This window comes from Pinus tabuliformis, chromosome 2_1 (assembly GCF_031772625.1).
Source record: "Pinus tabuliformis cultivar Carrire ecotype Pingquan chromosome 2_1, CPIR1, whole genome shotgun sequence".
Taxonomy (NCBI): domain Eukaryota; kingdom Viridiplantae; phylum Streptophyta; class Pinopsida; order Pinales; family Pinaceae; genus Pinus; species Pinus tabuliformis.
In genome coordinates, this window is record NC_142299.1 from 144,344,164 (window position 1) to 144,362,104 (window position 17,941).

Here is a 17,941-nt window from a genome sequence, read left to right on the forward strand (position 1 = left end):
TAGATCAGGTTGTACGAGATACATAATCTCAAGCATGCGGATGCTGAAACATAGGAGATCAAGAAATATCCTTTCGCCACTCGAAGCGTTAATCCGTATGACCCGCATTGTTTGGTGAAGGATCATTCTGTGAGAGTACAATTTCTGTGGATCCACATGCCATGTCATTGGGCAGAGGAAGACCCATGGAGATATTGTCACATCTTCTCTAGCCCCGATGAACCGGTCGACATAGATGTGGAATGGTTAGTGAAGCAGCGTGAAGCAACATCTAGGAGAGTAGCAACAGTAGAGGTAAACATACCAATGCGTGAAAAAGGCAAGAGAAAGATTGTCGAAATTACAGAGGCAGAAACAAGCCACAAGTTCAGAGCAGACCCACTTGTGCAGAAAGTAGCTTTGGCAATAGAGGTGAAGAGGCAACAACACGACAGGAGGACCGTGCAAAGGTAGAGAGAAAAACAGAGGATGGAGGAAACAATGAAAGAGTTGCATGAGTTGAAGGAGAAACTTTGGAAGGAATAGGAGCTACACAAATAGGAGAAGGAAGTGCAACAAGGAAAAGTACAATAGGGGTCACAACATGTATAAACAGATGAAATTGTTCCCGTACAGGTAGCAAACTCATCCAAACAATTGGCACAAAGCATACAGGGTGGGCAGTCATAGGAGTTTAACTTCACTATAGAGATTGAACGAGTACTTGAACAAATGTATACGGAGATGGAGCAGTCAGATTTAGAGCAAGACATCGACCTCATGCCTTACCACCAAGAGGTCGACCCATTAGCTTCACTAGATCCGGAAGCAGAGCAAGTCCCAAGCGACCGAGGAGACACTAAGATCCTTGGAGACAATCCTGAAGAAATATACATAACATATCATTAGACGAGTCACAACATAGAGTTGTGCAATCACTTAGAGTGTCTATTGTGGATGAAATCACATATCCTACACAGTTTGAAGAATGAGTGATTGTGTCTAACGTGTGCAAGCATCTAGCAACATTGGCTGATGCTACCAAAGCATATTCCAAAGCCACTAGATCAAGTGTTCGCTTCTTGGTAGATGAGAACAAGCAAATGACTAAGGAGTTATAGATGGCCAAGCAAGGATGAGAAATTGTTACATCATCTTCTCGAGGTGAGTTAAAGAAGGCGATACTGGATGAAGTATCGTCCCTTGAGACAATCATGCAAGCATTGTATTCCAAGTTTGGTACCTTACATAAGGCAGTTGTCCATCTCAATGGTTGGCAATAATGATGTGCTAGAAGATCACATAACTTGTCAAACCTGCATGCTGTTGCTGATCACATGCAAACATGGACAATGAGATATAAGGGATCCTTCTTACACTTTCCCAAGATGATGAAGCCTAGAGAGGTTGAGCTGAAGGAACACATCTGGAGTCAAATCAGAACTATGAAGAAATCCTGCAGCTCATCACTAGTTTGCAGGCTTCCCATGCATGGGTATTCAGAAGCATGGATGTTGTTGTGCACGCACATGCGATCCCATCTATTGGGACACTCAGTGAGGCAAAGATGAAGGCACAAGTCCGACTAGAGCTTGACTCGTACTTTGACGAATTGATGCACATAGCCACCAGTGCAGACTTAGCGATTAGTGCAGACACCATGCATTAGTATGTCATTGGTCCAGCTGCACTCAATAAAATGATGTGCATGTTATTAGATGAGTTGGAAAGAGGAGCAAGAGTAGTGTACCTGGATTCAATAGAGGCAAGAGTTCGTTTCCAGAAAGATGTCACTACAGAGTACACAGACTCCATCGCGGACTACCGAGCTTAGCATCAGTTCGCCACCATTGACCATTGTGAGGTTGTCGAAGAGGTAGTCTTCCCACAGTTGTCCGATTCATAGCGATGTATTGCATGGCTTGCTCAAGCCTATTTTTTCTCACATGGGTACATGTGCAAATTGTATGTAACGTCTTGTCAAGTGGAAGTTCAAGTGTCGATAGTTGAATGTAACAGTCATAGAGTAGTTGAAGAGTCATGAGGGTAGATGAACAGTCACAAAGGGGAATGTCAAGGGTCATCCCAACCTTTGTTATATATAGTCCCTCATAACTCATTGTATGGGCTTTTGGTAAGCCAAGTTTCCGATAGGAGTATCTTAGAGAAAGCTTGGAGAGTATTGCAATGAGCCTTGGCTTATCCACTGTGCAGAGCTAGTACATACCTTTGGAGGAGTAGGTGGCAGTGACTGTAACGTTTTGCTATTGGGACTAGTGGTTGGTCATGGTTGTACTGTATTATTGGAACATTCACTTCTTAATATAATAGAGCCAACATGTTTCATGCATAATGTTGTTATTGTATTTCAGCTAACTTGTTTACTCTAATGTTATATGTATCTATTTGCTTACACATGCATGTATGGAATTTTTTCTGTATAACTATGTATGAATCTTACTGAAATGTGCTATTGGTTTAACCATCAATTTGGATTGTTATCTTACTTGCTTTCCAGTTTGTGATGCATCTTTTCTCATGTGTTCCCTTCTAAGCCATGTGATTTGACAAGTTTCCAAGGGGCGCACTCACATCACCCTCCATGTGTTAGAACCGTTCATGCACCTTCCTTGACTTGCTGCATATGTCACACCCTTACTACCAATAAGGATATCTTACTTGCCTCTGCGTGCAACTACGATCAAGGTGATGCCGTACAACCCACTGTTAGGACTCCTACACCAAACGGTTTGAGGTCTAGTTGGGACTTCTTACCGGGGAGATCCCTTGACATGTTGGTGGGTCTAGCACCGTCAACATTTTTGGCACTAAAAGGATGGCCAGATGACAAGCTATGTCCTCTCATCCTATTTTGAACCTTTGCACATCTATCATGGATTCTATTACACTCATCCCTCCATGATGTCTTTTGCATGCCGAACCTCTCAACATCACGAGGGAGTTTTTTGATCTCTTTTCTGAATTCACGTATGATAATGAAGGTGATGTAGCTTGGCCTGAGTACTTAGAATACTTCTATGTATTCCTTGAGAATGTGGATGAGTTCTATGCAGAGGAGGTCAACTTACTGCTTTCATACACACTTCATGAATATCCACAACGGTGGTGCTGGAGTTTGCCTCCTGGTAGCATGCACTCACTTGACCAGTTTTGTGATCTCATTGAATTTATTTTCCATAATTTTGATCTTGAACCTCTTAAAAAAAAATTGTTACAACAACGGATGTCCCTGCATGAATCACCTATGGAATTTTGGGACCGCTTCCATGTGTTGCAGTTTCAACCTCCGAAAAGTTAGTTGAAATTCCAGTATCTCATGGATAGATTTGAGTATTGTCTTACCAAATTTGTTAATCATAAAATAAAGTTCAAGCCCATGCCCCATTCATCATACTTCGGTGATGGAGCTACGCAATTATAGATGGTCACGGTCACTATCAGAAGTGACTGTCCGATATCCCCTCATCAAACAACTTAACCACTATAGAGTGATGTGGGAGAATAGGCACACACCTCTATTCAACTATCACATCCTCCCAAGGTCGCTTCTCTCAATTTTCACGCAGATTTGGTTGCAAAGCCCATAAGTTGTCACATGTCTATTTTACCTCAACCTCCATCTTCATGTTGTCCTGATCCTCCAGATTGCAGTGTCTTGTGTTCTTCTATTCCATACTATGCACTTGTTATGAATGAGTATCAAGCTATAAAGGGAATTGGTGTTGCACAACCAACCTGCGCTATCATTCATGAAGAGTATGACTGGGAGCTTGAACATCAAGCCTCGGTGAAGGATGAATCCCTTATGTCTGAGCCTAATTCGTTTTTTCCTGATTCTTTGGTGATTCTACCATCCATGATTTCACATGTGTATCTTCATATATGGATGCACCCATTGTTGATCATTCACAGAACACAACTGTTATAGACATATTTGGGCACTGCAACCCCAATCACATATGTCCATAAACCGAGGGCTCTTAAGTCCTAAAAGTGTTGTTATGTACCCTAAAGGAACAAGTTCAGCTGATTACATCATCTCCCAGAAGTTCTCATTGAAAAACTGCTCAGAACTGGTCAAAACTGGACCATATAGGCAACTCAGTGCTAAGGGTGCGATGCATCTCACCTGCTCAATGTAAAGGGTGCGATGCATCTCACCTGCTCAGTGTAAAGGGTGCGATGTATACTGGAAAGCCCTTCTGTAGGGTGCGAGGAGCGAGAGTAGACAAATGGCAGAGATAGTTTTCAAGGTGGATGATCATGGAATCTTCCAGAAAATTCTCCAGTGGCACTTGCCTCTCTGAATTTGCCAAGGGATGAGTAAGAGATCATGAATCTCCAAGTGGAACCAAGAACTATCAGAGAGAGGACACTAATCAAAATCCTAGAAGTTGACTCACCCCCCTGAAAAAATCTATATATGGATCCCTCATCCCAGAGATCCAGAGGCTGGAATCCTGTATTTTGTAAGAAAGTGTTGTTGGTTTCTTAGTGGAACATCATAGTGTTAGGTGATCTAAGCTTTTCATGAGGTGAAGAAGGGCTTTCATGCTGGGAGGATGACGCTAGGTCAGATCAATGGGTTGTAATCCTCTTTTCTTTTCTTTCTATCAATAAAACTATTCAAGTTTTCCTCCACATTCTTGTATGTTTTATGATATATGCATTTGTGTGGTCAATATATATCTGGTCCTATATTGCTTATGATTGTAGATCCATGTTCTTCGATAGTGTTATGTTGCTTTGACTTTACAGGTGCTTTATGAAGCTGGGTAAGAAAGGAAGAAGTGGCAAAGATCTTTCAGAAGGGAGAGGAAACAAGCAAGGAATAAGCGCAAAACTGAGGTTGGTATTCTTTGCTCTTCTCTCATCTACTCATCATAAAGGAAAACGAAAGTAGTTTTAATCTATTTGTTTCTAAGATAGCTACCCATCTTAGTGGGACTAGCAGCTCCGAGTGGACACTAAATTTCCCGATAACAAAATGGCGACTCTGCTGGGGAGCGAATAACTTGTTTTCTTGTCTATATTTGTTTGCTTTATAAACTTACAGACGGAGCTTGAAGTCAAGCCAGCTAGCCTTCGAATTGCATTTTCTATGAAAGTGCAAAGTAGATCAATGCTGCTTTAGTTTATCTTTGGGTTTGGTTTATAAATTGAACAATTGATTTGCAAACATTCTAATTGCCCTCGTGGTGGCTCTAGTAACCTCATTAGATCAACCCCTGTGATTTCTATTTACTGACTATCATTAGCTCGGCCCAAATCCCTGAACTAAGCTGCAAACTGTGACCAAGAACCAAGTTGAAGTCTCGTCCCTAGACCATCGCACCTTTTCTTCTTGGGAATCTGGATGCATCACACTTCCTGTGTGCAGTAGGTGTGCTGCATCGCACTTTCCCTGTGTTACAGGTGCGCTGATCAAACAAGACCTCTTTTGCTTCCAGATTTTGGTTTTTTGTTCACTCTCTTCAGCTTTATTTAGGACTTTTGCTGTCTGTAATCAGTATATCACTGTAGAAACTCTCTTCCTTTCCATGATTTAGCCTCTATTGTACAAATAATTGTGATTTTTTTTTTGTGTATTTTGCGCCATTTACAGTTCTCTTTTACAAAGAAGTAGCTTAATCGAACTGTCGATTTTTGATTTGAAAGTGTCGCAAGTGTCGTTTTCAGTAAAAGAAAAGAATTCTATTGTTCTTGATGGTCGATTACACTGTTACTCTTGTATTTGATTTGGATTAGTAGTTTTTCAAGTGTCGAAAGCAGTTTTCAATTCAAAATTGTAAAGTTTCCTCATTGCTTCCTTTCGTTTTTTGAAAAGAAAATCGTTAGTACTGTCTCTTTGAAAAGATAATTCAGATTTGTACTTAGCATTCTTTTTGTCATTCACACATTAAGAAGGCTGAAAAAAAATACATGCATTGTGAATTTGCATTTAGAATTCTTGTTGATTTTGGTTTAGGACAGTGCATCTAGTGTGTGCTCTTTGCTCTATGTTGAAAGAATCTCAGTCCTCTTTCTTTAGTAGCTAGGATTTTCATTGCAAAAAGAAGATTAAATAATTGTTTATCATCTTAGATTGAATTTTAGGAATTGTACATCTACATCACGTGGTGAAATTTAAAGGCAAACTCCTTAAGAAAGATCAACTTTAAAATAAATTGAATGAACATAAAAATGCTTTGGAACCTAATGCACAACATTTAGAAGTCTAGGCTAGAGACGTATTCTGGCGTCGTAAAACCTGGTAACTATCGCTTTCACTGTAGGTTGGTTGATTCCTCCTCTTTGAGACGACAAGTACCAGTACAGACTTGTGCTCCCACGTACCGTCGAGTATATATTGGGAGACCATAATAGGCTATATCCTTTATCCTTAGGGAGCCTTGTCTGCCGCCCTATCAATCACAATGCACTGAACACAGCATTCGGGAAGATTCACTGTCGTACCGTAAAAATTATTCTGCAGTTTTGCGATTGGTTTGGTAATCCCTCTGTCTAGATTTCCAGAGTAGTCTCTTTCGTTCCTTTTCAGACTCCTTAAAGGAAAAGGTTCATCTGAGCACTTGTCACTTCAGGCTCATTAAAAATCGAAGGTGACTAGAGTCATCTTTAGCTTTTTCTCGAATCTTAAAAATTGAAAAAGCAAGTTGTGTCAAAGCGTCTAAAATTTATTTTAATCGGAATAACGTCACTGTTCCCTCATTGGTCTTAGGTTGAGAAAAATGGAGTCCACCAACCAAGGATTTCCCCTTAGGGGAAATCCTAGTCCTTTCTCTTCTTGAAGAGATGTTGGTGCACCTCATATGGACACACTGTCCCTCCCAGGATTGACAATTGGCTTGCCCATATGGCTCTTCTCGACCTCTGTCATTCAAACCCCCGTGGTTCCTGAGAAATCAAGTCAGCAACTAGATGATACTATAGTTTCCCCCCAACCTTCTACTTCACTTGTTTATCCCTCCCCTCCCTTCTCTTCGCTTGGCGAAGTTGATAAAGCTAAAAACCAAGTAACTGAGAAGAAGAAGGAGAAGAAGAAGAAAGAGAATACGAAGAAGGAGCCAAAGGCGAAAAGGGGCAACCATGCATCGTCTAGCGAAAATCCACACACTGCACCGTCCAAACCTAAATATCCATGTGTCATTTGCAAAGGAGACCACTATCATCGAGATTGTCCTTGCATCCCTCGGATCTTAAGGGACTGGTCTCCCCGTTTGCACAATCCGGTGTCGTCAACCTCTGACAATCATGTTGAGAGTACACCATCAACTAGTGAAAACGAAGTCTCTGGATAGAAAGGAAAATGTAAATTTCCTTGTAGACTATGCGAAGGTGATCATGCTGTCCACCGTTGTCCCTTCCTGGACGAAGCTAAAAGAGTCTTGGATAACCGTCCCGCTTCATCGCTATGGCTTCCTCCTGGGTACAAGAAACTCTTACTGAGTCAATCACTAGTTGAAAATTTGACTGACACACCTTTGTGGTCAGCCGAAGCATCTATCATTGAAGATAAAACCTCTGAGCCAACACCAGACGAATGTCAAAAGGTCAAGGCGGCGGTTGACACAGGCTTGTCTCTGGAAGGTCCATCTTCAAATGATATAGTCTCCTAAGAGAACGAGAACGACACCATTCAAATTCTTTTCGTAAACATAGACTCCGATGAACATGGGGGCAATCTAACCGTTCCTTTACCACAGGAAGGAAGTTCATCAGAGTTATATCTTGCCATCTATTTGGTCCCACTTCCAAGCAACCTGGTGGTTTCCTTCGATTGGAATCTACTAGGAAGACCCCGTCTACTGGCTAGTATACCATTCCGCATCATTGCACAAGTATACAGAATGGTCATGGTCAATACCATAATTGATGAAGGGGCTTTTGTGAGTATCCTTTCCTCGATTTCTTGGAAAGTGCTTGGTTCACCATCGCTTATGCCTGAGATGAGAAATATGACAGGCTTTGACAAAGGAACTAGTTGACCATTAGGGATCCTTCCCAATGTGCCCATAACATTGAGAAGGAAAATTGTTCATCTAAATGTAATGGTAGTCCAAGGACCTTTAGATTACAATCTACTCCTTGGGCGTGACTATATTTATTGCATGGGAGCCATCGTCTCCTCACTCTTTCAAGTAATGTGTTTTCCGCATGAAGGCAGAATGATCTAGCTCGTAGACCAGCTTTCGTTCCCAGGCTCACACATAGCAAATAGTCATATGCCATCCCTAAATGGTCTTTTCATGCAAATAATGTCTCATCAGTCTCCAGTCTGTCCACCTGAAGAACGCGAGTAATTCAGGAGGACATGATTGAAACCCAGGGGGCATGCACCCTAGTTTGCTTCGACATGGAAACTTCAGGTATAGGGTAAGTTTTGGTGAAGGATATATGACTAGTCTAGCACCCGTCCGTATTGGAAAATGGGATTAGACCGGATAAGATACCTACGTTAAAGGGTAGGCCTTTCTTGACATAACAAGTGTTTTGTCTGCAAATTGAGGGGTAACCTGGAAACTCTACTTCGCAATACCAGGGGACATGCAAACCTCTTGTGAGCAAGCGAGAAATGACCAGCTAACGTCAGCTTTATGATTCCGCTGACTTCAACCGCCTAAGTTGGGTGAGTGGTCAAATCAACCATTCATCTTCGCAGGGGCTGCCATGGCACTGACAAAGTAAAGGAGAAAGTTTCCTACCTAGCTTTGGTAGTGATCTTGGTCGTTAAGTAGAGAGGCGTAGTTGATTGTTGTTAGTTTGCATGCAAGAGACGTTGGAGCATAGTTTCGAATGGTGCAAGCTCCTTAAAAATTGAACCTATCAATGAGATATCCTTATTATACGACTGGCACGAGCAGTTTTCATGTGAAGTTCAAGCTTGTTAAAAATTAAACCTAAGAAATGAGCAAATATTTCCCCCAGAGTTTAAGCTCATTAAAAAATGAACCTATCTCCGGTAAATAACCATTGTGAATGCATTCTTATCATCTTTTGAGCCTTGGTCATGTTCTCATCATCACCTCCACTCTGTTTGAGCCGATCATACGCCTCCATTTGATTGTTTACCCCTTTTGAGGAATAGCTACGATGAGTGATTCTGTTAGCCATCCTTGTGACACCGCCATATTTGAAAAATTCCAAACCTTGCCTAGAATCAGCTGCTACCCGAATTATCACTCGTTCCTCAAAAGATGAGTCTCCTTTAAGATCTTTTCATCTAAATCATAAAATATGAAAATATTGCTGAGAAATTGGCCTCTCCATCTCGTTAAAGCTACCGGAACTGCTATCCCTCCTCTAGATTTTAATATTTTTGGACCTGAGGGATTATTACACAAAAATATCGAGCACTTGTCTTGTTCGGCTCGTTAAAACTACCAAAAATTCATCCCTTTCATATTGTTTTATACTTTTTCGGACTTAAGGGATTATATGACAAACAAGGATTATTGGAGTCTTCTTTACATCCCTTTTAGACTCTCTAAAATTGAAAAGGACCGAGTTATCTTTGTCATTAAACTCGTTAAAACCAATAGTGACAAACTTGTCCATTCAGACAAGAACGAGTTTCACTGTCGCTAGGCTTGTTAAAACATAGTGACGGGTTTTCCCGAAGGGAAAATTATAGAACAAGCATATGTTATCCTCCTTAAGCTTGATAAAAATAAAGAGGTACTGGTCAGCAATGACTGGGGAAAATTGGGAAGAAAACTTGAAAAGTTTATTGGTAGCAAAGTCGCTCTTGAACATGACACTTTCACTCCATCACCATGATTGAGTCGGGTTGGGTTATTCCATTCACTGGTCATATTACCATTGGTCCACCATACCATCCATCTTGGGGTTAACGCTACTAATCCATTTCAGTGTCACCGGTATGTTCAAGAGAAGTCACTCAGAGAATTCACCTTGTGTCTCATCCGCTACAATACATTCATGCTCCATTCTTTCATGACCGCCACCCTGAACCTTGTATCATCATATCATTTTCACCTCCATAAAGTCATTTTCTCCGTTCCATGTCATAGATGTGGGATTCATTAAGGCCCTCCTACAATGGGTTTCTTTTTGTCGACATCAGCTCATTATCCAAGAAGTTGACCTAGGAACAACCCCTTCAGTACTTTGAAGCTTGCATGCCTCAATGGCAAGTTTCTCACTTCCGGCGACAGGTTTACATCAATGGCCTTCGACTGAAAGATTTTGCATGGTGTTCGACGCCAAGTCCCATTTTCGCACCACGTGAATTGTATTGTCGTACCTTGAGGGTCATCATCATTATCGGTGATTCCTCTCACACCTGTTAACAACTCTCATTATTGGCTGGTAATTAGGCGATGTCTTTCCGTGTTCGACTTCAGAACATCTTTCAAGTGGATCGACATGTACTTCAGGTGAAGATTGGACGAGTTTAAAGACCCCGGATCTATTTTCATCCATCCGGGTTCCGATATATTCAGGAAAATAAAGACATCAAATGTACATCATTGCTGCACAGATGATCATCCAGATCAAAGGATGATGGCTCTATCAGAATCATCAGTCTGCCACATAGACGGTTTTCTGTCCTATGTACATGAAATGAATTTATAAAGCTAAGCATGGGAATGCCCGCCTCAGCTAGATCATGAAAATATTATGAATATAATGTATTGTATTGTATCTTATTATAGGTCTCCTTCCAGTTCGAAAAAACTTTGGATCCTCATGATAAAGAATTTCACCCAACATCAAAAGATCTTCGACCTCATGCTTTAGGGGGAAAATGTTATAGACATATTTGGGCACTGCAACCCCAATCACATATGTCCATAAACCGAGGGCTCTTAAGTCCCTAAAAGTGTTGTTTTGTACCCTAAAGGAACAAGGTCAGCTGATTACATCATCTCCTAGAAGTTCTCCATGAAAAACTGCTCAGAACTGGTCAAAACTAGGCCATATAGGCAGCTCAATGCTAAGGGTGTGATGCATCTCACCTGCTCAGTGTAAAGGGTGCGATGCATACTAGAAATCCCTTCTATAGGGTGCGGCGAGCGAGAGTAGACAAATGGCAGAGACAGTTTGCAAGGTGGATGATCATGGAATCCTCCAGAAACTTCTCCAGTGACACTTGCCTCTCTGAATTCACCCAGGGATGAGTAAGAGATCATGAATCTCCAAGTGGAACAAAGAACTATCAGAGAGAGGACACTAATCAAAATCCCAGAAGTTGAATCACACCCCTGCAAATATCTATATATGGATCCCTCATCCCAGAGATCCAGAGGCTGGAATCTTGTATTTTGTAAGAAAGTGTTGTTGGTTTCTTGGTGGAACATCATAGTGTTGGGTGATCTAAGCTTTTCATGAGGTGAATAAGGGCTTTCATGCTGGGAGGATGATGCTGGGTTAGATCAATGGGTTGTAATCCTCTTTGCTTTTCTTTTTATCAATAAAACTATTCAAGTTTTCCTCCACATTCTTGTATGTTTGATGATATATGCATTTGTGTGGTCAATATATATCTGGTCCTATATTGCGTATGATTGTAGATCCATGTTCTTCGATAGTGTTATGCTGCTTTGAATTTACAGGTGCTCTCTGAAGCTGGGTAAGCAAGAAGAAGCGCCAATATCTATCAGAAAGGAGAGGAAAGAAGCAAGGGAATAAGCGCATGACTAAGGTTGGTATTCTTTGCTCTTCTATCATCTACTCATCATAAAGGAAAATGAAATTAGTTTTAATATGTTTGTTTCTAAGATAGCTACCCATCTTAGTGGGACTAGCAGCTCCGAGTGGACACTAGATTTCTCGATAACAACAACGGATGTTAGTCCATCATCCGAAAATGGAGAGGATAAATTTGTCATTGAAAATCCACTTGATTTCTCATCTGCTTTTTCCGGAAAGACAGAGGCTAAATTTTTCTGCTTCTCATCTACCCCTCTATTTGATTCATGAGATCATGAGGATGCCGATGAAATCATTGATTTTGCTGATCGTAGCTGTTGTGATCTATTTACTCCCGTATTTGATCACAATGATGATTCTATCGCAGTTGATTTTTCCAAGCCATCTTTTTATGATGATCAATCTATCAACGAAGTCGAAACCCCACAAGCTGTCGAGGCATTTGAGCCCAAGCTGATGGTTATGTCAGGCCCTCGTTGTCTTGAGAATTGTTTCACTTCTGATCAAGAAATTTTCGAATCACCCGAGGCTCCTCATCACTCATCTGTATGCATTAAAGATCAATCTCACACACAGATTACGCTTCCTCTACTCGAACTACACGATCCCATCGCTCATGCATTGGAGGAATCTTACATAGTAAGCACACGTGCACGACACAAGTTGTCTTTGTTTCTTTCATTTGCTTGCATGTCACAATCAAGAGTATGTGTATACTTAACAAATGTTGCACGTAGTGTCATCCAACATCATGATAAGTCCATGGATTGCATGTAATGCACTTGCACTCACTTATGTTCTGAGGACACATTTAAACTTGGAGTGTGTTTTTATTCATTGTTATATCTTTCATGTTTGTTGGTTCACACAATTGTGTTGTTCACGAACCATACCTTCACAAACATGGGTCGACCAATGCGCGGTGGCTGCATTGGAAGTATCACTTCATGTGAGCAGACCCATGCACTTTTAGCTTAGGAGTAGGAGTAGTGTTTGCTTTTGGTTTGTTTGCTTGCATGTATGTTTGCTTCTTACCTTTCATGTTTGTTTTCTTGCATGCTTGTTTCTTTATTCACTTTGCTTATGCATTTACTTCCACTTTCTTCTTTGTTTTTTTGTTTGTTTGCTTGTTTGCACTCGTAGATTAGTTTCACATGAAATTGTGTGCGACTCTTGAACAAGCTAGGTAAAGTACAAAAGGACTTGTGCAATTATCAGTACTTGGTTATCTGCTGTCTTGCCTTTGTATGAAAAACTTGTTATCTTCAGTCCATGATACGCCAATGGAAAATATGTATTGTTCAAGTGAACCTTGGTGAAAACGTAACACTTGCACGCTAACTAGTGTCACTTGTTAGAGCCTATATTTACCTCAGGCTGAAAAGGTAAACTTCTAGTTCCACATCAAACCACGCTCAGCCTCGTAGCTAGCCCTACGAGGACAGGAGAGGGCTCTCTCCAGGTCAATCTCAGCAAAATATAATCGATGGAGCTTGATATGAATGAAATAAAAACTAATTTTAGGCTAGGTATGAAGTGCAAGGATTTGATTTGATTTTTTTTGGGGTTTTGTTGGAATCAAGGGAAATGAAAATTAGGGTCGGGGGATGAAGGCTAGCTTTGGAGAGTTCTGATTGGGGCAAGAAAGGCAATCTTTTTGATGCTTTTATTTGTAAAAATGGAGGGTTCAGATAGCTCTTTGGAAATCCCTGCCCGTCTACTTTCCAACCTAAGTGGAATTTCTGGATTTGGTGTCCATTTGCCCCTCCAAAAATCCAATCTCCCAACACTGCTTCCTGTGGGTGCAAAAGGTCGCAGAAAGGTCATTTTTTGTGTGTTTTTGATCCTTTAGGCAACCCAGAACTTGATGAAATCCTTAGGTAATTCATGAACATGCATAACTTTTCATAAAAAATCCAGAAATTCAAAGTTTTCCTCCAGAGGATCTTCCAATTATAAGCGCGCGCAAAGTGGGGCTATGCGTTGGGCAGGAAAATCTGTTTTGAAGCCAAAAAATTCAAAATTGACAAAATTTTCTCCAAACTTGCTGAAATTTGGACTGAAGGTTCATTATCAAGTATCATTCTTAGCCAAAGAAGCTTCGTCCAAGATTCGGAGCCTATCATGCCTTTTGCGTCATTTTAGTGCCCTCCTTAGTTTTGCTTTCAGGATTTTGATCCTCGCTTTTCAAACATGAGTTCGTGCCCAATAATGGTTTTTCATGTGCCTAAGCATGTCCTTGTCCTTGTTTTCCTTTGCCAATAGCTTCTCTAAGTGGATGTTGATCCTCTCGAGCCAAGACTCCCGATCGGCATTGATCTCTTGCTCAAGCGAAGTGAACTCCACCCTCCTCCTTTGGGGCAGCTTTGACGATTTTTCTTTACGTTTTTTCCACCTCTATGAGGCCTCCTGGGTGCATGTACTTCTGATGGCAAATCATTGTGGGCCTCCTCCTAATGATCATATGATGGATCAGATGCCATCTATACTAGTGGATGAACTCTCTTGGAGCTGCCTTGAACTATCTTGATGCAAAATAGGTGATTTTATGGTGTGCCTTGACCTTTGCCACCAAGGGGAACAATGATAGGTGGAACTGTGGAGGGTGGAAACAATGAGGGATTTAGGTACTGTTGGGGTAGGGTTTAGTTAAGATAAAAGGGAATTAGAGAGTACTTTGGGAGCTTTCGTATAGGACTAGGGTTAGGGAATAGTGGGATTAGGTATTAGGGTTTTTAGTTTTAGGGATAAGGGGATAGGTGAGTGTGAATGAAAGGGGAGAGGGAAATTAATATGAGTGAAGTGTAGTGAGAGAAAAATGAAAATGGTGATACAATGGCAAAACTACAATTTTGCAAACCCTAGGCAATTTTCTCAACACAACTTTGCAAGGAACTAGGGTTTTGTTTTTAACCTATTGAAACACCATAAACACTGATGGAAACTCATACATTGGAAATATGGAGGTGTTAACTTACTTGTGGAATGAAGAATTTGAAATTTGGAGGAAGATTTGAATGAATTTCAGGCTTTTTAGCCCAATGCGCCACACCATCTCTATGCGTCGCACCAGTGTATTTTTTGCACTATGGAGGGCAGCTCAAAGCGTCGCGCCATCTCTATGCGTAGCACCTTTTTTCAGGAGCCTTTTGGAGGCCTTCCCGGTGTCCAAATTGAGTGTAGGATAGCTCGTTGGAGAGGTATTTGAGTCTAATTTCCAACCCAACTAGAATTCGTCAATTTTGAGTTCAGGTTCATTATCAAAAATCAAATCTACCAAGACTGGTCAAAATGTGCCAAATAAAGCTGCCTAAAGGCAGAGTGCTGTTGCAGTTAACTTTTGAAGGTCTTACTCAACTCCAAATTGAGCTCATGATAGCTCCTTGAAAATATATTTGTGTCTAGTTATCATTTGACTCATCAAGAAATTCATTTGGTCAACCAAGCTAGGAGAAAATTGGATTTTCACAAGGTCATTTCAGAGGTGCATCAATTCTCCCGAGGAAACTGTATTTTTGACATTTCTCTAAAACCATGACACCTGTGTAAAAAGTCAAAGAGGTTTTTCTTCCTTGGCCTATTTTGGATGAAAAAATCTCTCATTTTTCCCAAATTCATATTTTATTGCTCAGAAACATCATTTAAGTAAAACCTACCCCGATGTGTGGAACAAGGGATTTGTCAAAATGAAGAAAAATGAAAGGGATAAGGTGCTTCTAAATTCTTGAGGAAATTTTGGGAAGTAGGGAGGGATTTTAGGAAGTAGGGGAAAGTATAATTTCAAATATTGAGTGAGGGGAAGGTTCCAAAAAGGCAAAACACAGGCCTAGACTAGAAAATAGGGTTTGTAGCAAGAAACTAGGGTTTGTACGAAAATCGGGAATTTGGGGGATCTCAGTGATGGGAAGTGTTTAATAAGGTACATTAAGGATAGAGGAAGGTGTATGAACATTAGGATACAATTTTTTCTAATGATTTGACCATCCAAGAGAAATTAGCTTCAAAACCCTAGGAGAGGGAATTGAACCTTACCTAGGCACAGCTGAAGCATGAACAATGTGTAAAATGACCCAGTGGAACTTGACATGATGATGAAAGCCCTCTGAATGATGGTGCACTCATATGAATGGTGACATGGACCGACATTTGGACAAATTTGAAAGGAGTGAAAGCAAACCCTAGACCTAATACCTAGTGACCAAATTTTGCTTGAAGACTCACTGAAATGACAAAATTTGACCTTGACACCTTAAAATCACTTTGTAAGAGCATGTTTGATCACTGGAGGAAGGCTGCAAAGACTGACACTAACATTGGCTCCAATGGGGATGGTAGCTCCTTGGAGGTGCCAAGAACTACAGATCTTTGGGAGAGCAGACTAGTGCCTTGTCCATTGGGCAATGGAGTCAGAAACTCAAGATAAAGTGCATGACTAAAAACTAATGACTTGAAGACACAAATTGACTCTCACTCAACTAAAAACTGACTCGATAATTAAACACAACCAACAAACTGGAAAATATGCTCACTATGAAGCTTATTCAATACAACCTACTCTAGCTGTTCCATTCATCACCTGATCAAGTGAAATGAAACAACCAATGCAACCAAGTAAGTATTCCGGCTACTTTTTGAATTCTCTGCAAGTGCTTTCTTATGAACAACAAGAGAGAACTAATGAAAGGCAACTCCCATGAAAACTTATGAACAGACCCGTTGAATACTATGGATTCTCTATTCGCCTCCAAAAACATTGCATAATGATCTTGAAATTAATGCACATTGGGACTTAGCTCATCCAATGGATTACTTCTCTTCTCCTCATACCATGAATGCAAACTTTATTTTGAGGTTTGTGACGAGACTCCTGCTGAAAATGACAAAGAAACGAGATGTTGGATCAAATTTATATCAGCACACATTTCAAGCTCACATGTAGTCAATGGAGAAGGACTTTGACTGCAGACATCATCTAACACATCAGCTATTAGATTGTGAAAAACTTGAAAACACTGCTGCAAGCCATTTTCTATTGGTTCCAATGAGATTACACGACTTTCTACAAGCTGTTCATCCTTTACTAAAAATGTACTATGCAAATTTTCCTTCAAAAACTGAAATGATTCAAAACAGAAAGGTATAGAATCATCTTGCATCATTTGATTGTATGTGCTAGCTTCCAAGTCTTCGTCTGCAAGTCGACAATCTATGGCATTTGGGGGTTGCAAATCTGGATATGAGAAGTCTTGAACAAGGTTTTCTTTGCCCTCAAGATGGTCCAAATCAAGACTTGTTGACAGTTGATTTCTGATTGCATGAATGGTGTCTCTAATGAACTAAAACGAAGCAAAAAAAAAGGCAAAGATCCTTCACTTACTTCAAAATTTGCGGCACTTTCCTCGTCACTGTCATAGCTGATATGCATCGGTTGATCACTGTACTCGAGCTGTTGAAAGTGAACTTCTTCCTCCCACAAACTAGCTGCTGACTTGTCTGCAAGATTAGCTTCTGTTTGGAGAACATAATCATCATCGTACTGATCAAACTAAGCCAAATCATCAGTATAAAACACATCATCAAGCATGCATGTCATACCAATAGATCTCTCTTCTCCAAGATGATCCATAAGACAATCATTATCAGATCTATGACAACTGGGATAAGAAAGAAGATGTTTTGGATCAACAACTTGTTCTTCTTCAATCAGTAAGCCATGGGCTTGAACATCATGATCATTCCTTGCGGTGATATTTTGCATCATCTCTTCCACTGCACTTACCAAAATGTCAAGCTTTACCTCTAGAGATGTTGATTCCTCCAGATCTATGTTTTTCATCTCTTCTTCCTTCAACTTTGTCCTTCGGATCAGCAAATGAGCCTCTACATATACTGCACTATTCTGCATCTCTTCAAGTGTTACAAGGTTCCTTTCCCTTAGTTGAAACTCCATTTTCGGATCAAAGGCACCCGGGTAGTGCAAGAGAGTGGATCCAGGAGGAGGTCTTATTTTAACAGGCATCGAATAATTAACTTGGTTAAATCTGGCAGAAAATTGTTGTACTGTCTCTCCTGTCAATCTTTTCAACTGGTTATACTCTTCTATATTCAAGAAATGGTTTTGTTTGACCACCCACCTGTCAAGGAAAACTTTGACGAACTGCTGGTAATCTGAGATGCTTGCATTAGGCAGGGTTTTGAACCAACTCTTGACTTTTCCTTGCAAAGAAAGAGAAAAAAGCCTAATACTAACATCTTCTTCATCAAC